Source organism: Callithrix jacchus, chromosome 4 (genome assembly GCF_049354715.1).
Source record: "Callithrix jacchus isolate 240 chromosome 4, calJac240_pri, whole genome shotgun sequence".
Classification (NCBI taxonomy): domain Eukaryota; kingdom Metazoa; phylum Chordata; class Mammalia; order Primates; family Cebidae; genus Callithrix; species Callithrix jacchus.
This window is the reverse complement of record NC_133505.1, coordinates 163,101,312-163,129,216: the sequence shown is the minus strand read 5'-3', so window position 1 is coordinate 163,129,216 and position 27,905 is coordinate 163,101,312. Positions and strand designations below refer to the sequence as shown.

Here is a 27,905-nt window from a genome sequence, read left to right as displayed (position 1 = left end):
GGCTTGAGTCACCGCTCCTGGCCCTACAATTCTTTTTTGTACGTTGTTGGATTCAATTTCCTAATATTTGTTGAGGATTTTACATTGTGTTTCTGACAGCTACTGGTTTGTAGTTTTTTCTGAAATGTCTTTGCCTGTTCTTGGTATACTATACTTACATCTGAGTTAGAAAATATTCCCTTCTGCTTCTATCTTCTGAAAGAGGCTATTGAGGATTGGTAAAATTTCTTTCTCATATATTCAGTTGATTTCACCAGAGAGCCCATCTAGGCTTGAGGCTTTCTGTATTGGAAGGTTATTAATTGTTGACTTAATTTCTTTAACATGTATATAGTCCTATTCAAATTATCTTTTTCTTCTTGTGTGAGTTTTAGAAGACTGTATTTTTAAATGAATTGGTCTATTTCATTTAGGTTATCAAGTTTGTGGGCATAGTGTTGTTACAATATTCCTTTATTATCCTTTTAATATCTGTGGGATCTGTAGTGGTGCCTCCTCTTTCATTTCTAATATTAGTAATTTGTGTCAGCTCTCTTTTTTTCTTCACCTGGCTAGGGGCTTATCAATTTTATTGACCTTTCAAAGAATCACTTGTTTGTTTTGTTGATTTTCTCTGTCAATTCCCCATTTTCAATTTCATTGATTTTTTTTCTAATGTTATTATTTAGTTTTTCTTCTTATGTTAGATTTAATTTATGTTTCTTTTTATAGTTTCTTAAGTTGGAAACTTAGATTATGGATTTAAATCTTTCTTCTTTTCTAATACATTTGTTAAATGCTATACATTTCTCTCTAAACACTGCTTTAGCTGCATTCCATACATTTTCATATGTTGTTTTTTGCTTTTATTTAGTTCAAAATACTTTAACATTTCTCTTGAGAGGTCTTTTTGAGGCTTGTCTTATTTCTTTTTTTTTTTGGGAGGGGGAGGAAGGCAGGAAGAGAGGGAAGAAGGACAGTAGGGAGGAAGGAAGGGATGAAGGAAGGAAGGAAGGGAGGAAGCAGGGAGGGAGGGAGGGAGGGAGGGAAGGGAAGGAAGGAAATCAAGCAATGAGAGAGACATTGCCGACCTGGATCTAGAGGTTTACAAGTTGATTTCTTTTTTTTTTGAGAGAAGGAAAGAAAAAAAAATAAGTAAAGGAGAGGAAGAAAGAGGAAGAGAAAGAGGGAGAGTAAATGGAAATATTGCTTTATTTTGAAGAAAATTGGGTATTAATAATGGTCAATCAATGTTTCATTTAAACTTATGGGTAGGTGTGATGTGGTATTGGCAAGAATGTATATTTTGTGTATTTGAAGTGGAGAGCTCTATAAATATTTATTAAGTTTACTTGTTCCGGATCTGAGTTCGAGTCCTTGATATCCTTATTAATTTTCTGTCTCACTGAATCTAAGTCTCGTATCTGGGTGTTAGGATCGTTAGCTCTTGTTGCATTGATCCTTTTACCACTATATCTTTGTTGCTTTAAAATCTATTTTATCCGATACGAGAATTGCAACTCCTGCTTTTTATTTATTTATTATTTATTTTTGCTCTCCATTTGGTTAGTAAATCTTTCTCCATCCCTTTGTTTTGAGTCTTTGTGTATCCTTGCATGTGAAACAGGTCTGGATGTAACATGCCATTGGCTTTTGGCTGTGTCTTTTGATTGGGGGATTTAGTCGATTTAAATTTAGGGTTACTGCCATTTGATGCTGACCGGCTATTTTATCCATTCATTGGTGTAAATTCTTCTTTATGTTGGTGCTCTTTACTTTTTGGTTTATTTTTAGAAAGGCTAATACTGGTTGTTTCTTTCTGTGTGTAATGCTTCTTTCAGAAGCTCTTGTAAAGCAGGCCTGGTGGTAATAAAATCTCTGAGTACTTGCTTGTTCATAAAAGATTTTATTTTTCCTTCAGTTGTGAAGCTTAGTTTGGCTGGATATGAAATTCTGGGCTGAAGGTTCTGTTCTTTGAGGATGTTGAATATTGGCCCCCACTCTCTTCTGGCTTGTAGAGTTTCTGCTGAGAGATCTGCTGTAAGTCTGATAGGCTTGCCTTTGTGGGTAACCTGACCTCTCTCTCTGGCTGCCCTTAGTATTTTCTCCTTCGTTTCAACCCTGGTGAATCTAACGATTATGTGCCTTGGGGTTGCTCTTCTTGAGGAATATCTTTGTGGTGTTCTCTGTATTACCTGGGGTTGAATGTTGACCTGCTTTGCTAGTTTAGGAAAATTTTCCTGAATAATATCCTGAAGGGTAATTTCCAGCTTGGATTCATTCTCTTTGTCGCATTCAGGTACACCTATCAAACGTAAATTTGGTCTTTTCACATAGTCCCACATTTCTTGGAGACTTTGCTCATTCCTTTTTATCCTTTTTTCTCTAATCTTTTCTTCACGTTTTATTTCATTAAGTTGGACTTTGACCTCTGATATCCCTTCTTCTGCTTGAACAATTCGAGTGTTTAAACCTGTGCATACTTCTCGGAGTTCCTGTATTGTATTCTTCAGTTCCATTATTTCACTCATACTCCTCTCTAAGTTGTCTATTCTCAATAGGATTTCATCAAACTTTTTTTCAAAGTTCCTAGTTTCTTTATGTTGGGCTACAACATGTTCTTTTAACTCACCGAAGCTTGTTATTATCCATTCCTTGAAGAGTGATTCTGTCATCAGGATGCGCTCATTCTCCATCAAGCCTTGTTCCATTGTTGATGTGGAACTGTGATCATCTTTAGACGGAGAGGCGTTCTGACTTTGAGTATTCTCAGGTTTTTTACGCTGGTTTCTTCCCATCATTGTAAATTTATCCTCCTGTCGTCTTTGAAATTACCAACTTTCAGATTAGGTCTCTTGAGTGCACATCTAAGTTGTTAGTTCCCAGGGCCAGAGCAGTGGCGTTATAACTGATGGTGCTTTTCTGCCCAGGATTCTCCTGTCTGGCTTCCTTCTTGTGTCCGTAGTAGGCGACTCTGCCTTCCTGGGACTCCAAACCTCGGTCAGAAGGGGAAATGGTCCCATTTACTCTGCGCCGAGCGCTGCCGCGCTGAGGTGCCGTCACCGCCGCTGCGCCGGGCTCTGGTGTCCTGCTGGGGGCCTGTGTGGGTCCTCCGAACCTGTTCACTCTGCTCTGAGAGCTGCTGCGCTGAGGTGCTGGCGGGACCGCTGCGCCGGCCACGAGAGTCGCGCTGGCCAGCCGTGTGTTTCCTCCACTGGGGGATCTTCTGCTCTGTGAGTGACCAGAATTTGTCTGAAAGTGTGGCGTCCTCTAGTTCTCCGCGCCTTCCCTGAGAGCTGCAGTCCTGAGATGTTAGCGATCGGCCATCTTGGATCGTTCTCAGCTTGTCTTATTTCTAAATGTGTTGTTTATCCTCCAAGTATTTGTAGATCTTCCAACTGTCTTTCCATTTATTAATTCCTTTGTAGTCTAAGAGCAGACATTGTGTGATTTCTGTACTTTTAAATCTATTAAGTTCTGTTTTATGACCTAGAATGTGACCTACTTTGATGAATGTTCCATGCGAACTTGAGAGTAATGTGCATTTTTCTGTTGTTGGATCAAGAGATGCAAATTATATCATGTGATCAATGGTGCCGTTGAGTTCAACTATATCCTTACTGGTTATCTGCCTGCTGGATCTGTCCATTTTTGATATCACTGTAATAGTGATTGTGATATCACTGTAATAGTGATAGATTCTATCACTGTAATAGTTGATTGTGCTATTTCTCCTTACAGTTCTCAGTTTTTGCCTTACTTATGTTGATGCTCTGTTGTTTAGGTACATGCACATTAAAGACTGTTTGTCTTTTTGGAGTATTGATCCCTTTATCATTACGTAATGCTCCCCTTTATTCCTGATGTCTTTTCTTTCTCCAAAGTCTACCTTGACTGAAATTAATACCGTAACTCTTGCTTTCTTTTGATAAATGTTAGTATGATTACCTGTCTCCATACTTTCATCTGTAATCTATATGTACATTTATATTTAAAGTGAATTTCAGGCATGTCTTTTCTCTATGCCTTCACCTGTAATCTATATGTGTATTTATATTTAAAGTGGATTTAATATATATCTTTCCTCCATGCCTTCATCTGTAATCTGTATGTGTATTTATATTTAAAGTGAATTTCATGTAGGCAGCATGTAGTTGAGTCTTGTTTCTGAGAATTGGTTTTTTAATTGGTGTTATTTAGGGCATTGACATTTAAAATGGTTATTGATATAATCATATCATATTTGTTATTGTTTTCTATTTGTCATCATTGTTCTTTGTTTCTATTTTTGTCTTCCTCTCTCTTTCTGCCTTTTGTGGTTTTAATTGTATAATTTATATCATTATTTTTAGTAAATCAGTTTTCTCTCTCTCTTTTTTTTTTTTTTTTTTTTAGTGGTTGTCTGAGGGTTTGCAGTAGGTATTCACAATGAATCCAATGAATCCAAGTCTACTTTCAAATAACGCTATACCAATTCATGGATAGTACAAGTACCTGACTGTAATAAAATAATCCTAATTGCTTCTTCCTGTCCATTGTATCATTGCTTTCATCCATTCAATTGTACAGAAGTGTGCAAAGTGTATATATGGTGTGTGTGTGTATTCAAATGCCTTGTTGCTATTATTATTTTGAACACATTGTTAGCTGTTAGGTCAATTATGAATAAGTAAAATAAATGTTTTTATTTTTACCCTCACTATTTCTTTTCAGATGCTCTCCCTTTGGTTATCTGGATTTGCATTCCTAACCCATCTTGTTTTCCTTCTCTCTGAAAAACTTCCTTTACCATTTCTTAGAAGGCAGGTTTACTGGTAGCAAATTCCCTCAATTTTTGTTTGTCAGAAAAAGTCTATTTTTCCTTCACTTTTGAAGGATAATTTCTCAGGGTACAAAATTATAGGTTGGTGAGTTTCTTTTTTCTCTTAACACTTTGAATATTTCTCTCTATTCTTTTCTTACTTGCATGATTTCTGAGGATAAATTGAATGTAATTTTTATTTTTGTTTCTCTGTTGGTAAGTTTATTTTTTCTGTCTTCTTTCAAGATTTTGTCTTTAGTTTTGATTTTCTGGAGTTTGAATATGATATGCCTATGTGTAATTTTTTAATGTATCCTTCTGGTATTCTCTGAGCTTCCTGTGTCTGTGGTTTGGTGTTTGACATTAATTTGTGAAAATCATCAATCATTATTGTTTTAAACATTTTGCCTCTTCTTTCTTTCTTTTCCTTTAGTATTCCCATTACACATATATTACATCTTTTGTAATTGTCCCACACTTGGATATTCTGTTTGTTTTTTTTTTCAATCTTTTTCTCTTTGATTTTCTGTTTTGGAAGTTTCTATTAACATATACTCAAGGTTAGAACATCTATACTCAGCTGTATCCAGTCTACTGAGAAGCCCATTGAAGAATTCTTTATTTCTGTCTCAGTGTTTTGATCTGTAGCATTTTTTTATTCTTTCTTAGAATCATGGTCTCTCTGCTTAAATTTCCCACCTGTTTTTGCATGCTGTCTGCTTTATCTATTAGGCCCTTGGTGTATTTGTTAGTCTGTTTTGTGCTGCTATAACAGAATAAGTCAGAGGGGGCACTTACATTAAACATGAGAAATTTATTATCTCGCAGTTGTGGAGGCTGTGAAGTCCAAAATCAAGGTGCTAGCATCTGGCGTCTAACAAGGGCCTTTTTGTGTCCTCACATGGTAAACGGTGGAAGGGCAAAAACGGAATAACTGTTTCACAGGGCAGAAGAGTGAAGACAGAGATCCCATTCCTGTGAGCTCTTTTTATAACAACATTCATATAGTCATGAGAACAGAGCCCTTATGATCTAAACACTTCCCATTAGGCCCCACCTCTTAACACTCTTGAGTTGGGAGTTAAGTTTCTAACACTTGAATTTTGAAGGGTACAAAAACTTCAAACCATGGCAGCATACTAAACATATTGTTTTAAATTTCCCAGCCTTATAACTCCAGTATTCCTGCCATATGTGAGTCAGGTTCTCCTGCTTGTTTTGTTTCTTTAAATTGGTATGCCTTGTATTTTTTTTTCTTGGTAGCTAGACATGGTGTAATGAGTAAAAGAAATGGAAGTAAATAGGCTGTTATTAGCCTATTTTTATGCTGTTGATAAGGACATACCATAGACTGGGCACTTTATAAAAGAAAGAGCTTATTGGACTTACAGTTCCATGTGGCTGGGGAGGCCTCACAATCATGGCAAAGATGAAAGGCTCATCTCTCATGGCCTTGTATGATCATCAGATCTCATGAGACTTATTCACTACCACGAGAACAGCACAGGAAAGACCCATCCTCATGATTCAGCTAACTCCCACTGGGTCCCTCCCACATCACATGGGAATTCAAGACAAGATTTGGGTAGGGACACAGCCAAATCATACTGCAGGCTCTTAGTAATGCAATGGTGAAGTGTAAGGGGATGGGGACCATTGTGTAGCCCTGTAAGTAGTTATAGCCCTATAGTTAGTTATAGGACTGTACAGTGGTCCCCACCCCTTACACCTCACCTCCTCATTACTGAGCCTGTGCCTCTAAATTGTTAACTTCACAACAGTGGGCTGGAGTTGGGTATTTCTCTTTTCCCACATGGAAGACTAGAGCAGACTGGAGTTAGATATTCTCCTTCCCCCAGTTTCACTGATGAAACCCCAACAGTTTAGGTTTTTAAATAGTTTCTCTGGAGGACAGGCCTTATTAACAAGAACTGAATGCTCTGGCATATTTCCAAATGGTTAATTTTCTCCCTCTTCCTTTTGGAAGCATGAAGGTTTTTTGTTTGGTTGTTTGTTTTGTTTATTTTTGTTTACCTGATTTTCACTGTGAGGACTGTAGGTAAAACTCTCAAAAGTGTGGAGTTCCTTATATAACTAGGTCCCCTTGGAGTTTTTATCTCTCAGATGATCTACACTGGACTTCTAGCAATTTGCCAATTGCAGTTCAAGTTTTCCTAGCTGGTTTCTGCAGAGGCTTCTGCTGGGGGGATTCTGTTCTGGTAAATTGTGATTCTCTGTATCTGCCTCTCTATTTCTCCAACTTTGGGGGTGGCAGTTTGTACCGAGATCTCACATCTTTCACAGATCTAAGAAGAGTTGTTGACTTTTCAGTTTGTTCAGCTTTTCACTTTTTAGGGTGAAGTGACAACTTCTGAGCACCTAATATCCTAGGCCAGAAACTGGAAGTCCTGTGGACTTTTCACCTACCTCCTGGGTACACACAGCTACTCTGGCTGTGTGTTTAATGCAAAGCTAAACTCATTTTATTTTTAATATAATGTCATTTAAAAATTATAATCTGCTGCTGAAACTTCAATAGGGATTCATTAGATTTAATGTGAGCTTGGATTAAAGTAGCAGGAAAAGATTTCTTGGATAAATTAATTGCTACAAGAAATGATCAAATTTAATTTATCAAAACAGAACAAAAAACAAATTAGGTAAATGTAATCATTTACATTTTATTAAGAGCCAAGTATATTCAGAAATAGTAAGACACCACTTATTTTATTTTTTTCTATTCTAAAATGTGGCATACTAAAATACCTCCATTAAAACAGTGCAACAGTATACCATATGTGTAGCATTTTCAGCATCACATAGCCACCTAATATCAGAAGTCATGTCGGATTGGTATAGCAGGTTTAGACTCAGATCTTCCTCCCATGGAGCCCCACCTTTGTTTCATTCATAGCTCCAAAGTCTGTCATTCCACAGGACTTTTTCTTTAATAAATGGAAGAGAAACATCACTGCACATGTTACGGCAGTTGAGTTCTTTTGAATTAGGTTGTTCCAAAAATTACTGTTTCATCTTCTACAGCTCCCCTACTGATTTTTTAGAACTGAGCGCTATAGTTTCTCTTCCTTGAAGTATTCTAACATTTTGCTTGTTTTGCTCAGATCATTTGAAAACAAAATCTGACTTTTTAAAACATTTTCATGTAAAATGTCCTTCAGTCATGGAAACAATGAATAGTAATATTTAAGATGAAATAAACGGCAACATCCCAATTCTAAACTGAAAGTATACAGCTGTGTAGTAGCACAGGTCAGAGGTAAGTGGGTGAAATCCATATGTCCCTACAGGGGGTCCTGCATTTTAGGGTCATATATATATGGTGTATACACACACACACACACACACACACACACACACAGTAAAAACATCACTCATTTTATTTTTTCTACTCTAATATATGGCATATAAAATACATTCATTAAAACAATGACAACTGTATGCTCTATTTGTATTATTTTTTTGATGCTGTGGTCACCTAATATCAGAAGTCATGTTGGATTGTTATAGCAGATGTAGATTCAGATTCCCCTTCCATGGAACCATATGTATTTTGTCATATGTATGAAAAGGGGAAGATCTGAATTTGCACATATAAGAAAAATTATTTCCAGCATGGACTTTTCTTTATCTTTTTTGTTTGTTTTTGCCCACAAAATGGCTATTGTTGACTCATGGAACACTGTTTGGAAAAGACTATGAAGAGAGTGATTCTTCATCAGTGACTAGGCATCTTTTCATGGTAGGAACACCCAGATGGGGTTCATTCTGATGATACAATTTACATGTGTGCTTGGAGAGCTTTGATCAGATGAAATACATCGTTACAAATATTATATAAAATATATGCTACTTGGATAGAGCTGTGATTCTTTGGAAGTGGAGAAATACATCTCTTTGCACTGGGATTTTGTAAATCTCTGGATTTCCTCAACTTTCCCTCTGGCTTGTTTCTCCATTTTCCTGCTTCTAATGTGGTGAAATGTCATTGGCCTCACCATTACCCATGGATCCATTGCACTTTTATGTGAAGCACCATTGAGACAGGTACTTGTTTCTCCTTGATGGGTTGTTTAGGAAACCTTGGGCCTTTCAGAATCAGCAGGGTTTTTACGTTTCACTGATTCTAGCTCAGAGTGGCTAGTATTTGTCTTAGTCTCCTCAGAGAGGAGTTTGGAAGTCCACTGCATCTTTTGCTGGGCGGGTGAGGGTCAACACAGACGAGCATCTCTTGTTTCCATTCAGCTTGTGCACTGACTCGGGCTCTCCTGCAGTGCCACACCCCCTGTCTCCCTGTCTCTGAGCAGACCTATGTAGTAAGGTGCAAAGATAAGTTAACAAAGGACTGAAGCCCTGGTCAGGGTCTTCAGTTAAGCCTTCGTCCTGCAGGCCTCTGCACAGAACCAGAAGCAACCTGACTGGGCCACACATACAGAAGGAAGGGAGGGTGGAAAGAGGACCCATGTAGAGCGAATAATGTAACCATGTGATATGGTTTGGCTCTGTGATTGCACCCAAATCTCATGTTGAATTGTAATCCCCCAGTGTTGGGGGAGGGACCTGGTGGGTGGTGACTGGATCATGGGAGCAAATTTTCCCCTTGCTGTTCTTGTGACAGTGAGTGAGATCTCATGAGATCTGGTCGTTTAAAAGTGTGTAGCACTTCCCCCCTTCGCTCTCTTCCCCTTGCTCTGCCATGTGAAGAAGTTGGTTTTTTCCTCTTCACCCTTCCACCCTGATTATAAGTTTTCCAAGGCCTCCTGAACCATATTTCCTGTACAGATTGCAGAACTGTGAGTCAATTACACCTCTTTTCTTTATAAATTACCCAGTCTCAGATAGTTCTCTATAGCAGTGTGAGAATGGGCTGTACACGATGCTCTTAGCTTGCATCTCTTCCCTTACCCAATTTTCCTTCAATGAAAGAATGGTAGGCTGGGCGCAGTGGCTCACGCCTGTAATCCCAGCACTTTGGGAGGCCAAGGTGGGTGGATCACGAGGTCAAGAGATCGAGACCATCCTGGTCAACATGGTGAAACCCCGTCTCTACTAAATATACAAAAAAAATTAGCTGGGCATGGTGGCGCATGCCTGTGGTCCCAGCTACTCGGGAGGCTGAGGCAGGAGAATTGCCTGAACCCAGGAGGCGGAGTTTGCGGTGAGCCGAGATCGGGCCATTGCACTCCAGCCTGGGTAACAAGAGCGAAACTCCGTCTCAAAAAAAAAAAAAAAAAGAATAGTAAAAATAAACATTCTAAACTCCCACCAAATAATACAGCAGTTGCATTTTTTTCTTCAGAACAAATAAGTATTAGAATTATTGAATGAAATAAGTCTTTATTCCTGCTTCTCCCTGACCCCACCAAATAACCTCATGCTGTTAAAAACTGTGCTATAGTTATACAATCTTGAATAGACATATATTCAATGCGTAACTCTCTCATCTATAAAGATGATTTGAGTGATTGTATCAAGTTGCAATTTATCACTCGACACTATAATATTTAGTCACATATGACCAATTAAATTACCCAGCCTGACAAAAATCTATAGTGTGGTGCTTATTAATAGCTAATATATTGGTATAATGCATAGAATCATAAAAGTATAGACCTAAGGTATACATTTCTGTTCTTGTGATAGATTAGCAACATTTCCTGATTCAACCTTTTTATTCATTTTTTTATTTTTGAGACCGAGTCTTGCTCTTTGCCCAGGCTGGAGTGTGGTGGATTGATCTCAGCTCAGTGCAACCTTTGCCTCCCGGTTTCAAGCAATTCTTGTTCCTCAGCCTGTCTAGTAGCTGGGATTACAGGAACCTGCCATGATGCTTAGCTAATTCTTTGTATTTTTAGTAGAGACAGGGTTTCACCATGTTGGCCGGGCTGGTCTTGAATTCCTGGCCTCAAGTGATCCACCCGCCTCAGCCTCCCAAAGTTCTGGGATTATAGGCATGAGCCACTATGCCTGGCCTGATTCAAACATTTTTTATGGTTTGAACAATATCAGAATTACATTCTCCCCTGCTCACGACCTCTCCATTTCTTTTTTTTTCTGCCATCAATATTTTCTTTGAAGATGGAAAGATCCAGAGATGCTGACATATGAGAAGAAGCTTGTTCTGACAATTTCCAGATTAGTTTGGTGGATGAATTTCATGAATTCTGGTGAGAATACTAACTTTTATTAGAATTCTTGGATTTCAGCAAGCCAGTTAGGGAAGATAGTAAGAATTTGGATGTGTATCTCCAATGTCATATAGCTTTCATGTTATTATTCTTCCCTTCTAAGGCATATAAAACTGAAATAAGATCCTGAAAACAAATGCCAGTGTTTTTTTTTTGTCTTAGAGCCCCAAACCAGTAAAGTCATAGGCGTTCAAACCCTGCCATTTCCTCCTTTCTTGCTAGGTCACCTGGCAGCCCTGCTCTGTCCCATTGTTCTTGTCATCCCCATGGGCTCTGGGCAACTGATGCTTTTGTTGTGTTTCTTCCTCTGTCTGCTCGCAAAGGTGCAGACATCTAGGAACAGGCTTCTCGTTTCCTCTGGGATACTTCTGGGGGACTGTTAGAGGCTGTGAGAGTCCATTTCCCTGTATGACACCCAAAAGTTCATTTCTTCTTTTTCATGAGACTCTCAAGAATTTTAGCTTTGTCTTCCTTAAGAGTAATTTTTCAGCTGGTGTGGTGGCTCACACCTGTAATCCCACCACTTTGGGAGGCCAAGGTGGGAGAATCACTTGAGACCAGGAGTTTGAGAGAAACCTGATCAACATAGTGAGACCTTGTCTCTACAAAACATAAAAAAATTAGCTGAGCATGGTGGTGCATGCCTGTAGTCACAGCTACGTGGGAGGTTGAGGTGGGAGGATCGCTTGAGCCCAGAAGTTCAAAATTACAGTGAGCTATGATTGTACCACTGCATTCCAGCCTGGTTGACAGAGAGAGACCTAGTAGCTTAAAAAAAAAAAAGTAAATTTTCTGCCACGTACGAGCATCTCTCATTATTGTTTAGGGAGTCTGTGACATACCTTTTTTAGGGAGAGTTAATCCCGGTATTTAAAGGCCCAGCTCTCCATTCAATGTTTTCTTCAAAGTTTCTCTCAAGAGGCTGAGTCTTTAACAAAAATTAAAAATAAAAAGAAGAATTTAAATATTGAGATTAGGACTCCCTTTTGCTATGGTTGAAGTTGTTTGGTTGATTATCAGTGATTGAAAAGATGCATGTGCATGTATATTACAAATAATCCTACAGATTTCAGTATCAGTCACCCATTGCTCTATGACCAATAACAATGCAGGTTTTGTTTCTGTATTTCAGAAGTGTGTCTTGGAGGAGAGAAAGTTTAGAAGAAAGTTAGTTTAATTAAATTATCTGTACTTATTTGCAGTGGTATAAAATGTACATATGTAGCAGGTATGTAAAAATTAATTTTTCCCTCATTTCCTGTTTCTCAATGCTATTTGAGTCATTAATTTCTTCATTCAGTAAATGGGCATTGATGCTTATGTACTATGCACCATGGTCTGTGCTGGGGATATCACAGAAAATAAAGAGTATATGAACTTGATCTCATAGCCTTGCAGTTTAGTAGCTGTAGATAGCATTCATAGTTAACTTCATCATCACTGCCCATCTCAATTTAGGAATCTTGTTAAGACCTAGCACATCTGGTCATTTTCAGCATGAAGAAATATACAATTTAAAAAACAGAGCCCAGGCACAGTGGTTGACGTCTGTAATCCCAGCATTTTAAGAGGCTGAGGTGGGTGGATCACCCAAGGTCAGGAGTTCAAGACCAGCCTGACCAACATGGTGAAACCCCTTCTCTACTAAAAATGCAAAAATTAGCTGGGCATGGTGACACATGCTTATAATCCCAGCTTCTTGGGAGGCTGAGGCAGGAGAATCGCTTGAACCTAGGAGGCAGAGGTTGCAGTGAGCTGAGATCACGTCACTACACTCCAGCCTGGCGACAGAGCAAGACTCGGTCTCAAAAAAAAACCCAAAAAACAAAAAAAAAAGAGACAAAAAAAAAAAAAAAACCAGAAGGCAAACAATTCAGAGTATTGCCAGTATACATTGTGTGACTTTTTGAAAAAGGTTAATTTGTGATATGTTTCAGTGCTCAGCAGTATGCTGTGAAAATTGTAAAGATCTTGGTCATAGTAAGGCAAAATGGTTAATTTTGTGTAATGTACCTGTTTTGCCTACAATACAAAGGAAATACCAATACTTTTGGTCTTTTTGAGAAGTCAACATAAAGCATAGAATATTAATGCTGTAGGGACGTGGAGAATATCTTATTGAATTCTGTCATGTTTATACAGGGGAAATGAAGGAGCCAGAGACAGTGCTGGGTGTCCCCCAGCCCCTGCTTCAGACAGAGGGGTGTAATTGAGATCAGCTGAGGCTGGATGACCTTACCACTAGCTTCAACTATAAAAAGAGAATTGCAGAGGAAAATACAAACTTAGAAGAGGCCAGGTTTTCTCTAGAGACGTGGCCTAATGCAAAGCCTTGTTCTGAGGAAAGCCTGTTACGGAGATTTGCTTTCGGAGGTGGCTGGTTTGCCACTTTCAGCAGGAGCAAAGTTGACAACTCTGAGACCTTAAAGAGTGAGGTGACCAAGGGCAGTTCTCAAAATTTTACTCTAAAGGAAATGAATGGAATTTCCTTGGGAATTTTAGCTATTCAAGAATAAAATCCAAAATGTTTTAGAGAGAAAAAGAGAATTGATTACAATACTGTTTTTAAAAGCCAGTGACCCATTTTATTAATTCCAAGTCACAAATGATTTTAAATGCCTCCCATTTTATATACCCCTGTGGAAAGATCACTGTCCATTAAGCTGTGATCCAAAGCTCTCATCACTTTGATTTTATTTTGTACTTATTGAAAGAACTCTTTGAACTTAGACATAAGTTTTTATCGTTAGTCACTCTTACACCTACAAGAACAGGGAAAATAAACAGGACCAAGGTCATTGGAAATGTTTGCCTCTGTGACCGCCTCATGCTGCCTGAGGACCAGGAAAATTTCAAGGTTGGTTGGATAAGGTATTCCTAAGTTTGGTTAAAGTATTCCTAAGCTTCTTTACATCAAGAGTTCAGCTCTTCTATCTCACTCTTCATTGATCATCATTGATGTCCGTGATTTTGTAGATATCTGTTCCACTGAAGACACTGGTGATGCATCATTTTTTAGAATCTGTAAGGTAGCAAAAGGCCATTGGCACAGAGCTCTTTACTTGGCTTTGCAGTTCAGTAGAGAGCTAGTCTACCATGGTTCAGGAATGCGGCTGATCACTTGCTGGCACTCCCTCCCAACCTGTCTTCCACGCCCAGCTGATTCTGAGTTCTTACAAGAACTTAAGAGTGTGCCTCCCTTTTTTCAGGATTTTTATTTCCACATTGCTGATGTTCAGTCATGCTTAGATGGTGAGAACTCTCTTGCAATTGCCATAAGGCAGACAGAGATTGTCAGATGCCACCGACTCTGAAACGTCCTTATTTCGTGCTTCAGAGATGTAAGAATGTAAAAAGAAATGTGTCTCAGAACTAATGAAAGATGGCACAGAAAGACTTTATTTCCTTTACTGCTCTTCTCCCTTTGGTATTTGACCTGTTCTGCTGCAGACAAGGTCAATTAGCTGCTTCATTTTGTCACTGTAAGGAGTCAAGGTTGGAGTTCTGTAGAGTGCCTGCCTCGTGTTTCTCTAGGTCACGGTCAGAATGCTGGTGATCTCTGAGCTGTCCACAGGTGTCCTGTGCAGAGCGGGCTGTGGCTGCAAAGTTTGAAAGAGGCTGTACAGCGCACTTCTCTTATTTTCTTTATTCATTTATTTTTTAGAGCAGCTCTGAATATCTATCACATCACTCTCTTGGAGAAGAGACGTAATGTGGGTATTAGCCTCTGAAAAAGTCCTGCACTGAAGAATCCTGTTTGAATGCTTACTTCTGTGTTCCCAAGCTTATTGAGTATCAAAGTCTTTCCCCTCCCTGTCTTTTTAAGAGGACAGAGTTAGAGTATCCTCTAGGGTATGTCAAGGCTCAGTCCTAACATCCAAGCCTGTATCACCGCTGCTGACCTTCCATAGGACCCTCACATTGGTTACTGAGTTATCCTCAGAGGAAGGGCATATCCACAGAAAAGCTAGCAACATTTTCCCAGTCTTCAGGTAGCCTGGGGCTATGACCAAGGCAGACCTTTTCCAAGGCTCCTTTCCAGTGATGGCTTATCTTTATGTCCCTACCGGGGGTGTTCATGTCTGCATCTCATACTCAGTGGTTGGTTCCTCTTTCTTAAATGGTAGTGCTCTTTTCGCCCTCACCTGTTAATCTGCACACTTTCACACCCTTCCCAGATCTGCCCTCCAGTAAGCATTTGATAAGCGTTTAAGAAATGATGAAGTATTGCAGAAGACTGATACTGAAGCTCTTTTCTTGCTAGTGTGTGTGTGTGTGTGTGTACACATATTTTAGACAAATGTACACACGCATGCTTATTATGTGTTCTGTGTATTATGCCTGTTCAGGTATATTAGAGGTAACGGTGTCATCTATGAGGTAGGTATGGTTAATCCTGCTGTTCTAGGGAGGTAACTGGAGGCTGAGAGGTGAGTGAGTGAATGTGCCAATAGATTCGTCTGAGCTTTGTGATCCTCACTTGAAACCTTGCTCTCAAATGTTATAAAACCATCTCCTAAGGACCCACTATTACCACAAAACACTTTTGGAAACCAGTTTGCTCACCACAACAAAGGCCCGGGACAGTCACCAGCTTCCTGGAGGAGGGAAGGCTGGTTCTGAGCGGAGGTTGGTGGAAAGCCAGCACTCTGTCCCTGCTGCGCAGTTTTTCACAGAGCTGGCTCCATGCATAGAAACCGATTTGAGTTACTAGAGTCAACATGCCGACCCAAAGTTGTGCCTTGGAGTTGGCTCTCAAGCTGTGGTCCTGGTGTTTCTGAGTTCTTATGATCTGAGTAGGAAAAAATACATAAATAAAAAGCAAAACAAGCCTAGAATCTTCTGCTCTGATCCAGTCGACAATGATCTTATTTCTTAATACTTTGACCTGAACCTGCAAAGTGGCTCTGTCGATGCAGAGAACATGGTTGGAACACACAGTTTCTGCGTTTTCATTCATTTGAGTCACTAAAACTTAAGGATCCTTGGCAGCCCATGAATGATGGTGGAACTGTGTGCATAGTGTGGTCTTTCCTTCTTTATACTTTCCTGTATTTTCTAAACCTCTCGTTATGTGTAGGTGTTAATTTTTAATGAGTAGACAGTATGTGTGTGTGGTAGGGAAGGAGAGGATTGTAAGGGATAAAGAGGAGCTGCCTGGAAAAGTTATGTGGGAGGGAGGCGGAAGAATAATGAAAGTCCACTTCACATGGGGAAAAAGTGAGTGGTGATGCTGACTTCCGTTATCTTTCCACATTCCATGCTGGTTGGAAAAATAATGACTTGAGTGCTATTCCCATTCCTGGTTTGCCATGGGCAGCATCTATGATGTCCCCTTGCCTGTTTGCCTGTGGGGTGATCTACCATCCAAATTAGCTTGGATCTGAGTGCCTTCCTGAGACGTAAGACTTTCAGTGCTAAAACTGGGGGCAATTTTCAGTTGATCATCCACCACCTCCTTTCCTTAGAACTCTCTCAGGCAGTTCCTCCTTACCCCTTTCATTCAACACACCCCCTCCCTGCCACACACACACATGCTCTCTTCTCATTGAAAATTAATACCCACACAGAACAAAGAAGTTTGGAAAATATAGAAAAGTAAAAATAAGGAAAACCACACATGCATACGGCTCTACCATCATCTAGGGACATCTGCTATGAACATTGTGATATATTTACTTTCAGGTTTCTTTTCTATATAGGCAACCTTTCTGTGACTTATTTTCACATTTCATAGCTGCCCTCAATACTCATTTCAACTAAATTATCTTCATAAAATTATTTGCAGGAGTGAGGAGAGCCTTGGATGATTTATTTCCTCCTATATTCCTGAGATATGACCCTGGATGGATGCCCAAGGTGTAACGTACAAGAACTATCAAAGACTTCAGTATCAGGTAATTAAATCCTTAACAGAGGTTGGCAACCATTTTGAGGTTTATAGATAAAGGAGGGCAGGGGAAATTGCAGAAAGTTTAGCAGAGAACCACAATAGCTGTGGAATATTTCATTAGGAGATTACAGAGCCGATGCCATAATTATTATCAGTATATGAGTATTTTTTATATGAAAGAGAGTGATAAATTTTTCTCCTCCCTCTAGTGAACGTCAGAGAAGACGAAATGAGTCTTAAGCATAGTGTGAAGGATTTAGACTAGATAATAAGAAAAGTTACCAACTACCTTAGTGGGTTCGAGAGAGTCTAAGAAATCTCCTTCTCTGAAAGTCTTTAAAAATGATAGAGATCTTCCTATCAGGGAAGGATTAAGTGTGGGCCTGCCTAATGTAGAAGAATAAACAAAATAGCCTGCCAGAGAGTCTCAGCCAGCACTCAGGTTCTATGATTCTATATCTATTAGAGAGCACATAAAATGCATGTAAAATTGATTTTTATTTTACATTTTCCTTTGAGAAACAAAGAAAAATAGACAGTGATATTTTTAAGGCTCACGTTTAATTTCCAGACAGTTGCAGAACAGCATGGGTGCTATGGGGTTGGATGGTAACATCAGAGGGGAAGCACTGGGCTGTAATGAAGTTGACTTTCATTATGTTTCCAAATTATATTCTTGTTACTTTTCCCTGAAACTTTAAAATAGGTCCATTTAGTTCAGTAAATGTCTTAGCTGGGAGTTAAGTCTCATTTGTATTTCAAGGGATTATATCAAATCTACCTGGTTTGCAACGGCGCAAGTAACTTCCAGCCTTTGCTTCTTCAAGCCTGTTCTGTTGATTATTCTTAATTGTTAACAGCGTTTCATTCAAATCTCTTTGTATTTTCTCCTGTGCTTTTCCTCTCGTGCACATTCATGCGAATGGTATATTCCTTGTAAATATAGTCCATGGAGAACATCCCTTTCTATGCAAACTGGCAGCTCAGGGAATAGTTGTGTGCTTACAATGTCATTGAAAGTTGTACAAATCAATTGGCAAAAATTATTTTCTGTGATTATCTTGTTTTTGCAGTTACATTTTTAATTTTGACAGTTTAAGTGTGTTTAGGGGTCACGGTAGTTAAAGGCCAAGCAGAATGTGGGGTAGGTCACTGCTGAGATGCCTACTGCTTGGCTAATGAGGTTTTCTTTAGACTTTTGGTGTCATTTAATCTCATTAACATTGAAGAGAGATACTTTAGAACAAAACAAATGAACAAATATTTATTGGGTGCCGGTGATGTGCAAGGTATACATATGGGGTAGAGTGAGGCATAAATATTAAGAGCCCTTGCTTTCAAGATTTTCACCATCTAATTTAATCAAAATTATATAGTAATAAAATAAGGATGTAGATCACATAGAAAAGGTACCATAAAGTGGGACATGATGAATTGACAGTAAATTATACAGGTTATAAGTACTGGATTTTGGAGAGAGAACTGCAGGCTGCATTAGGAGCCTTTCATTCATGACATCTGGGTTGGCCTCAAAGGTGTTGGCTAAGCAGAAAATGGGCCTTGCGGGATGGTAAAATAATGTGTGTAAATACTGAATAGGAGGAAGCGAAAGGTGTATTTAGGAACCAATAAATACAATTTGGTTGAAAAGGAGACTTTGAGCAGGAGAATAATGGAAAAAGCTTGGAGACCAGTTCTCAGTTAATGCTAAATGCGTTCTTCTGTTGCTGTGGAACAAAGCACCACACATTTCACAGCCGAAAACAATATTAATTTATCATCTCATATAGTTCTGTAGATCAAAAGTCTGGGTAGACACCGCCGGGTCCCCTGCTTAGGGTCTCAAAGGACCAAAATCAAAGGGTTTGGGATTAAGCTAGAGGTCCTGGAAACACTTCCCGTCTAAGCTCATCCAGATTGTTGTCAGAATTCAGATCCTTTGGTTGTAAGAGTGAAGAGTTTATTTTCTTGCTTGCTGTTAGCCAAGGGCCACTCTCAGCTCCCAGCAGACACACTCAAGTCCTTACTGCATGGTTCTCCTATCTCCACAACAGAGGACTCCATTCATGATGAATCCATGTAACTCTTTGAATCTCTGCCTTCCTCTTCCACCACCAGCTGGTGAGAACTCTCTGTCTGTAAAGATCTCATATGATTAGCTGAGGCTCTCTCAGATAATCTTTCTTTTGATTAATTCAAGGCCAGCTGATTAGTGACCTTAATTACATTTACAACATCTCTCTTTGGCCATGCAATACAACATAATCGTGGGCAAAACACATAGATACAAAGATCATGGGAGTCATCTGAGTACCCTGCCTACCACACCAAGCCGATCAAATGATGCCACCATGTCCCTACATGTTGCCTAAGAGCTCAAACCTCAGGACATGTGTGTAGGATAAAGTACCTACTTTAAGTAGTGGCAGAAATGTGGTAGGATTTGGCACTTCTTTCAACTCTTTTTTACCTTTAAGGAAGTTCTTAGATATTCTTCTATTCAACTTTCAAGGTTATAAGCATGTGAAAGGCTTTCTTATGCCTCTAAAGGCTTTGGCAGTATTACCGACTTGACCTAGATGGGAGGACAAACTTGAAAGAGTAAGAAAAATTCCCCTGAGGGTGTGTATACTATTCATGAATCCTTTTTTTCTTTCCCTGGCCCAAGTATCCTTATATTTACTACATTTTTTAAAGAGTCATGTCATTCCACAAAAAGTACAAAATCCTATTTCAAGGCATAGACTGTAGTAGAGTTGGTGTTGGAATTTAGTTAAGAAAAAATAACTCTAAATGTCTATGACTAAAATTTACCATGCTAATGGTATTCTCCAGTCCGACATGCTTGCAACATGTTGAATCACTCAGGGAAGAAATAGTGTTTATTTCTATCTCTCTCAGTGAGCCATTGCATCCAATCTGAAATTTGACAGTCATCTGAGTGGGCAGCAGAAGAAAAGAAGGCTGAGTGTATAATGCAGAAAATAGTGTCTTGTACAGTATCATCGGAATGAGTTGCTGATGCAGTGTGGCCGTTACATGCAAACAGGATAAATACTGCCAGTCAGCAGATTCCTCGCACCCCTGCTAGCTTTGAGCAGAGCACGGAGCAAGACGTTGCTGAGTGTTTGAAAAATTTTCAAGTCTTCTTAGACTATGAAAGAAGCTCTGTCCCTTCACTGGATGCTTAACTTCATTTAGGAAGAGTGTGAAGACCTTTCTCATAATCTGTGACTTCCATGCTAAGGGATGAATGCAAATATTGTTATCACCTTCCATTGGCAGAGGACTACATTGTTACAGTGGAGAAAAGTGTTAATCCTTTTGTAATTAATGCCTTATTGAGGTCAGCACATGTCAAGGATGTAGTCGGATTTTGGTAAATTAACTTTGAAGTCCTTTTCTCAATTCTCATTTTTCTTTTATCTTAAAAAGTAACCATTGCATATAACTTTGTACTTTTTCTTTTACCAATGATATAAGACTTAGCTTTTACATTGACATGAAACGAAACTAGACAAAAGGTGAGTAGGAAGGACACATGGCTCTTACTATCCTACCCCCTTAACTAAACACAAACAAAAATTCAGCATAGAGAAATTACTATGATCTTGTAGTAAAGAATAATCATTGGTTTAATAATTTCTAGGTCTCATACCTGGAAAGTAACCAGTTCTTACTAAATGGTATCTATTATGATTACTATTAATATCATTTTCACATACATATATAAGATGACCAGTCATTTCACATACTGGAGTAGAAGTGCAAACAGTGACCATGTCTTAAGTTCAGCAGGGCTAGAGTGATGGGATGGCGTGTTCCTGAAAGAGGTGGGTTTCAGTCAGTGCTTTCCAGAGTGGTTTCTTTAAAAAAAAAAAACAACCCTAGTTTGTTATGATTAACACAGTCCTGGGGTCAAATATGTTTAGTTATCACAGGCTGGAAAGATTCAAAAGGTTTATTCACTTTGTGACTTCTCAGAGCGTTTTATGACAATTACATAATAACTCTCCCAAAGCAAGACTCAATATGTAGTGATTCCCAAGCATATTTGATCTTTTTGTTCTTCCATGGAGCTCCCACAGCTGGAGTGGTGGAGTGAACTCTGGGAAATGTAAGATCCTGTCTTGAAAGATGGCTGGGAGGCCTCAGGTAGTCGATGGAAGTGGGGCAAGCATTGTGTATTATAAGCAGACGCTTTGGAAGGAGCAAAGGCAGAAGTGTGGTGAGCCATGAGAGACTAGCTAAAAGGGTGGATGGGGACAAATGGGGAGGAAAGGACTGTTTTGAAGAAACAGGAAATGAGTGGAGGTAGTTGGGTTTTTTTGTAGTTATTGTCTTGCTAGCATTTTGTAAAAGACAGATTAATCTGTCAACACGTCCAGAGTGGTCTGGATAGGCAGAGCCTGTAGGCAGGAAAACTAGTCAGGAGTCTTTTGTGTTTGTCCAAGCACGGGGTTACCAGATCCTCCCCAACCTTGTTTCTCTTGTGTGATCTCTCAGCTGATGATGGTGTGGTCCCTGCTGTGCTTGGGCTCCATGTTGGCAGGTGTCCAGCATTATCTCAGGGACCCAATATTTCCACCAGGTCTCCAAGGTAACACCTTTCTTAATGTCTGGATATGCCTTATAACATTTATGTTTCTCTAAGTCTGTCTTTGACTCTACACCGTTTCTTTTTATTTTATTTAATTTTTAAAGTTTTTAAATTTTACTTTAAGTTCTGGGATATATGTGAAGAGTGTGCAGGTTTATTACATAGGTATACATGTGCCATGGTGGTTTGCTGCACCTATCAACCTGTCGTCTGGGTTTTAAGCCCCACATGCATTAGATATTTGTTCTAATGTTCTCCCTCCCCTTACCCTCCACACTCTTTCTTAAAAGAACATGTTATTATAACCTGGAGACACTCACCGTTAGGTGCAGCTTCCTTCAAGGTTGGCTGATCTAAAACCTGAACAGACCACAGCCCTTTATGGTGCATTTCATGTTTGCATGTCTGTCACCTGGAATGCCTCGCAGACTATGTTGGCAACTGGCCAAGCTGGGTGTTGAAAGAAAATGGCCTACCAGCCTTCATAGCGTTTCCCCTTTGAGTTATCAAGGAAACAAAACCAGAGTTGTGTCAGTGTGAATGACAGTAAAAAAGATGACTGAGGAAAGTCCTGGTCAATCAGTTTACAGTTGCTGGAGAGCCCAGCTTGGAAGGACTCAAGGACAGAGTGCTGATCTCCATGGGAGGAACAATTGTGCTTTTAGGGAATCTTCTCTTTGTTCTTTTGCTTCTCTCTTCCCTCCATTCTTATATTATAGGGGTTAGCCAGTCCAGCCTGGTGAATAATAGATGCTGGATACGCTCCCTGTCTTCTCCCTTACCTCTTAATTCATTTTGACCTCGACTTGGAAGATATCCTTCTACCACGCAGGAATTGTCATCCATAGTTTTACACCGTTTGATCGTGTTGCTATTTGGAGTGTGAGTTGTTTTTTAAAAAATAGACAAAGAATAACTTCTTTTTTATTCTTAACATGTGAGAGGTGAAATAAAGGAGCTCCTGACAAGTATAGAGATTAGGAAACAAAACCAACAAAGTCCACACACCTCAGCCCACAGCTGCCCGATTAATGTCATGTGCGTTTACGGCAGAAGTGGTCAGTGACAACACGGTGGAAGGCAGTTCAGGTCACAAATGCAGAGCAGGAAATATATTTTCATCTTGTTATTTATGACCCAGCCTTAAAGGAAAACAGATGGTACTACTTTCAGAGCTGTTTTGCTCTTGTTTCAAATGGCTAATTCAAATCAAACACGGGTTCTATTCTTAGTTGAGGCAGCTGCTGCATTGTCTGAGCTGGGCTGTTTTTACCAACAACACCCCTTCCTCTGACAGAATGGCCAGAGAAGACCACAGCAACACCACCGTCACTACCACCCAGCAGTCCTAACAGAACTGCATTTGTCGGCAGCAGCACAAAGCCTATTGCCGGCTGACACCATTTGGGATAAACTGTGGTTGCATTTTGAGTAGAATCTGGAACCTCCACTCCCTTCCCTCCTGCATTTAATTCTTTCCCTTTGAAAGCAATGATTTACTCCAATTTTAGAGTAGAGTGACCTCTCAGGGACCCTTAGGGTGGGGAAGATTGCAAAGATGGGAAGAGAAGTCAAAAGGGGCCAAGAGAGGAAATGGAATGTGAGAGATGCTCTCACAACACAGAGAAGACAGCAGATGCTACTTAGGTGCCCTCTCCCAGGGCAGCCATATTGTCCTCCTGATTTTCTTTAGTCAAAGGTTCTGTTTGTGAGACTCACTAATAAGACATTAAAGAGTAACTTCTTACATTAACCGTTTTTAAAAATCAGTTTTGAAAACCAAGTAATATATGTTCATGATTCAGCAACAACACTTTCCATCTATTCATTTCTTGACCATACATAGAGTCCCTGGGTTTAATCCTCCCACTGGACACCCCCTCCCTTCCCTTCTGTGCCCTGAACGAGTCACTTCAAATTTTTTCTGGCTGCTAACTTCAGATATTGACTTCTATATTTCTAAGAAATGTGCTTATAGAGTTGAGTCTTTATTTAGTTCGAGACAATATCTCTTACATTTCTTTAATGGTAGTTGAGGATTTAGCTTGTCTACAACTCCTCCCTTTACTAACTCATTTATTCAATTGAATTATATTATATTTTCAGTTAATTACCTAACAGTTTTATGTTATTATGACTCGGTATTTTTTTTTTTTTGAGATGGAGTTTCGCTCTTGTTACCCAGGCCGGAGTGCAATGGTGCGATCTCGGCTCACCGCAACCTCCGCCTCCTGGGTTCAGGCAATTCTCCTGCCTCAGCCTCCTGAGTAGCTGGGATTACAGGCACGCGCCACCATGCCCAGCTATTGTTTTGTATTTTTAGTAGAGATGGGGTTTCACCATATTGACCAAGATGGTCTTGATCTCTTGATCTCGTGATCCACCCGCCTTGGCCTCCCAAAGTGCTGGGATTACAGGCATGAGCCACCATAGGTAAGTTATTTTTATTGTTAAGCCATGTCAAGTATTATTAGATTTCCTTTTTGTACAACTTGTTTTTCTTGAAGTTAATAATTATACATTTTTTATTTGCTTATTTTTATCTATTTCTTTAAACTTTTTTTTTGACATCAAAACTTGTCAAATGCTTTGTAAAGTCTTTCAAATAATCAAACACATCTAAATATCTGTTTTCACTCTCCCTCCCCTTTTTAATTCTCATTTCTTCTGAAAGCCTCCTAACTCTTCTTTCTCTTTCCATTTACTCTGATCTGTTTATTGGCTAAATCTTTTTCATAAGGCCTACTCTAGGACTTTCCATTACTTTTCCTGTGTTGGCTCACTTTCTAAGGTTCCATGTTTAGTGATAATATCTTAAACAGAAATATGAGGGAAGTCATGTTTTTGATTCCTTGCATTCCTGAAACTCTTGTTAATTTACCCTCACATTATACAAACATAGCTTAACATGGTAGAGAAAATGAGAAACAAAGCATATTAGTCCATTTTCATGCTGCTGGTAAAGACATATCTGAAACTGGGAAGGAAAAGAGGTTTAACTGGCTTACAGTTCCACCTAGCTGGGAAGGCCTTACAATCATGGCAGAAGGCAAGGAGGAGCAAGCCACATCTTACATGGATGGCGACAGGCAAAGAGAGAGCTTGCACAGGGAAGCTCCTGTTTTTAAAACCATCAGATTTTGGGAGACTCATTCACTATCATGAGAACAGCACAGGAAAGACCTGCCCTCATAATTCAATCACCCCCCAACTAGATCCCTCCCATGACATGTGGGAATTGTGGGAGCTACAATTCAAGATGAGATTTGGGTGGGGACACAGATGAACCATATCACCAAGATTAGTGAACTTTAAGACATATTCTACCAATAAAAACTCTTCAAAATAAAACATATACCTAAATGTAGAACCCAAAATTATAAAACTTCTGGAGGAAAACAGGTGGAAATCTTTGTGATCTTGAGTTAGTCAAAAATGTCTTAGATATATCACTAAAAGCTTGATTCATTAAAAATTGATTCATAAACTAAATTTCATTAAAATTAAAAAAATTGGCTCTTATATAAGAATATGGAAAGAGAAATCACAGACTGGGAGCAAATATTTGCAAAACACATATCTGATAAAGAACCTCTAAGCAGACTACATAAAAAACTCTCAAAACTCAACAATAAGAGCATAAACAGATGACAAATAAGCATGTGGAAAAGATGTTCAACATCAGTTAGTCACTAGAGAAATGAAAAGAAAAGCTACAGTGAGATACTGCTTCATACCTGTTAGAATGAAAAATTAAATGGACTGACTACGTCAAGTATTACCAAAGATGCAGAGGAACTGGAGATCTCATATACCGCTAGGGGAAATGTAAGATGTTACAATCACTTTGGAAAGCAGTCTGGTTGTTTTAAACAAATTAAACCTGAACCTTTTATATGGTCCAACCATTTCACTACTAAGTATTTAGTAGTGAAGAGAAAAGAAAACTTATATTCATACAAAGGCAAGTCCATGATCATTCTTAGCAGTCTTGTTAAATAATAGCCAAATCCTAGAAACGGCATAAATGTCTATCAACAAATAAATATATAAACAAACTATGGTATATCCATACAGTATAATGCCACTCAGAGGTAGAAAGGAACAAAATATTGCTACACCTAATAGCATACATGAAACTCAAAATAAATAGCCTGAACGAAAGAAGCCAGACAAGAATGATTACATACTGCGTGAGTCCACTTACATAAAATTCTAGATAATAGAAACGAATCCATCGTGACAGAAAGCTAATCAGTGGTTGCCCGGGGTGGGGTGGGGGCACTAGGACAAGGGATTACAAAGGGTTCTCTGTCTTAATGTGGTGATGACTTTGTGGATGTGTACATATGTCAGAGCTTATCAAATTGCACATTTTAAATATGTACAGTTTTTATGTCAACTATACCTCGATAACTTTTTTTAAATTAAAAATATAGCATCATGTGGATACATCTGAAATTATGCATTTTTAATAATTACAAGAATGCTTTCAGATCACTGGGATATGTATATCCATCAATACTGATTCCATCAATATGGATTCAACCAAGCCCTGTGCTAGTTTACAGGTGAGCAAAACAGAGTCCCTAACTTCACTGGCTCTTAGTCTAGGGGAAAGAGGGATAATTGTGTATATAAAATAATAATGAAAACATGTAACACTTACTGAATCCTATGGGCTAGGCATTTGTAACAATGTGTCTCCTATGTGTAACTCACATGTTACTGAAGTAACTGTGGACCAAAGGGTAAGTTTCTTGCCCAGGATCAGGCAGCATGTGGCAGAGTTGAGATCCAAACCCTGGCAGGGTGGCTGCAGAGGTCGTGTTCCTACCCACCTCACTGCTCTGCCTTCACAATGACAAACTGAGAAGCGCTGTAAAGTGACATTGCACACTGCCCCAGTGATGTGTCCCAGGAGGGCTCTACCTCGGCTGTGGTGTGGGGAGTGGGGAAGCGTGCCCCAGGGAAGCCTTGCTTGAGTTGAGATTAGGTGAGCGGGGTAAATGCCTTCCAGGCAGTGGGTGTGTGGGACTTGTGTCTTTGACCAAATAGCCTTTTCTAACCACTCTCTCCATTTCTCCATTTCTCTCCCTGTGTTTCTTTCATTGTCTTTCTCTAAAATGAATAAAGACAGAGTCCCATGCACGTGTCTTACCCTTGACAACCACAGGCAACAGAACTGAGCCCCTGGAGCCTGGAAGCAGACATGTCCCCTTTTCTGATGGAGTCCCTGAAGGCTCGAGGAGAGTGGCTGGAAGTCTGTATGCATAGGCTAGCCACTTCATTTTACTCTGAAACAGGCCAGGCTTTCATACTTTTTAAGATACTTTCATTAAGCCTTCTGAGGGAGTCCTGCAGCTGCTGAATGCTTTCCCAGAATTCATTTCTTTCTTTGTGGAACCTCCGTAAGTGATGATGATACTGTAATTCTGTCACCCGGAGTTCCACCTGAACTTGTGCTTGTTCACATGCAGAGGGGAGATAAACTCAGATTTGCGTTGCCAAAGGCCAAAGCTGCTCCTCCCAACTCACCACACTGCTAACCTAAACACATTATAGAATTAAAATTTTGACTAATTGGCAATTAGCAATGGTCATAAAGAGGGTAGGGTGCTGTTGTAAGGCCCATGTAACCCTCTGATACTATAATTGTCTTAAAGGAAAAGCCGGATTAGGGATGAGGCATGACAATGTGAAGGACGTTCACTGCTCAGCAAGTTGAGACAGGCAGCCCAGGGGCCCCACTAATCTTTAAGACCCTGAAAAGTATATTGTTAATACTACATGACAGATAAATTATATCTCGAACCCCAAGAAATGCCTAGAGGGAAATCAAAAAAATGCCATTAGCAGGCAGACCTTTTATAATTTTCCCCGGATACTGCTAAGTTTCCAGAAACTCGGCTCACAACCTCCCTGAATCACATACGTCACATTACCAGAAATAGTTGCTGACAAATACTTTATTTAAATGCTATTGAGATGAAAGCAGGAAGGCCGTGAATAGTTAAAGGCAGAAAGGTAACATATGTGTCCATTGGTATGCTGTCCCAAATGGGTAGTACCTTCATCATTTTTTTCATTCCTCATTGTTTTGTCAGGGGATTAGAAGACATATGTCACTTTTCCACCTTAACAGGGCATTTTCTAGTTTGTTTGGATTTATGTCCCCAGCTTAATGAGATTTAAATGGAATTTTTGTATGTGAATAATATGGAGCATTAATGCAAAAAACTTTCGTTGGCTGTGCTGCTGGCACGATTTGCATAAGGGTTTTTAAATATGAAAGAAGAACATTGAAGTCCTTATAAATCACAGGTCATGAGCTACACTGGAGCAATAGAGTGAGCAGATCAGATTATCTAAGTGACTATAGTTTCTGGAAAAAGGTTACATCTTCAGATTTATGAACGTTGCCTC

At 39.4% G+C, this 27,905-nt stretch overlaps 1 long non-coding RNA gene across 2 annotated transcripts in view; it reads left to right on the top strand.

Moving 5' to 3' along the window:
• Window positions 1-27,905, top strand: part of LOC103792692 (uncharacterized) — a 415,195-nt gene that overhangs the window by 84,180 nt on the left and 303,110 nt on the right. For both annotated transcript variants that reach the window (XR_004742179.3, XR_008480897.2), the window contains exons 2-3: window positions 10,877-10,965; window positions 16,775-16,883. This is a non-coding gene — a long non-coding RNA (uncharacterized LOC103792692). The remainder of the gene's footprint in view (window positions 1-10,876; window positions 10,966-16,774; window positions 16,884-27,905) is intronic.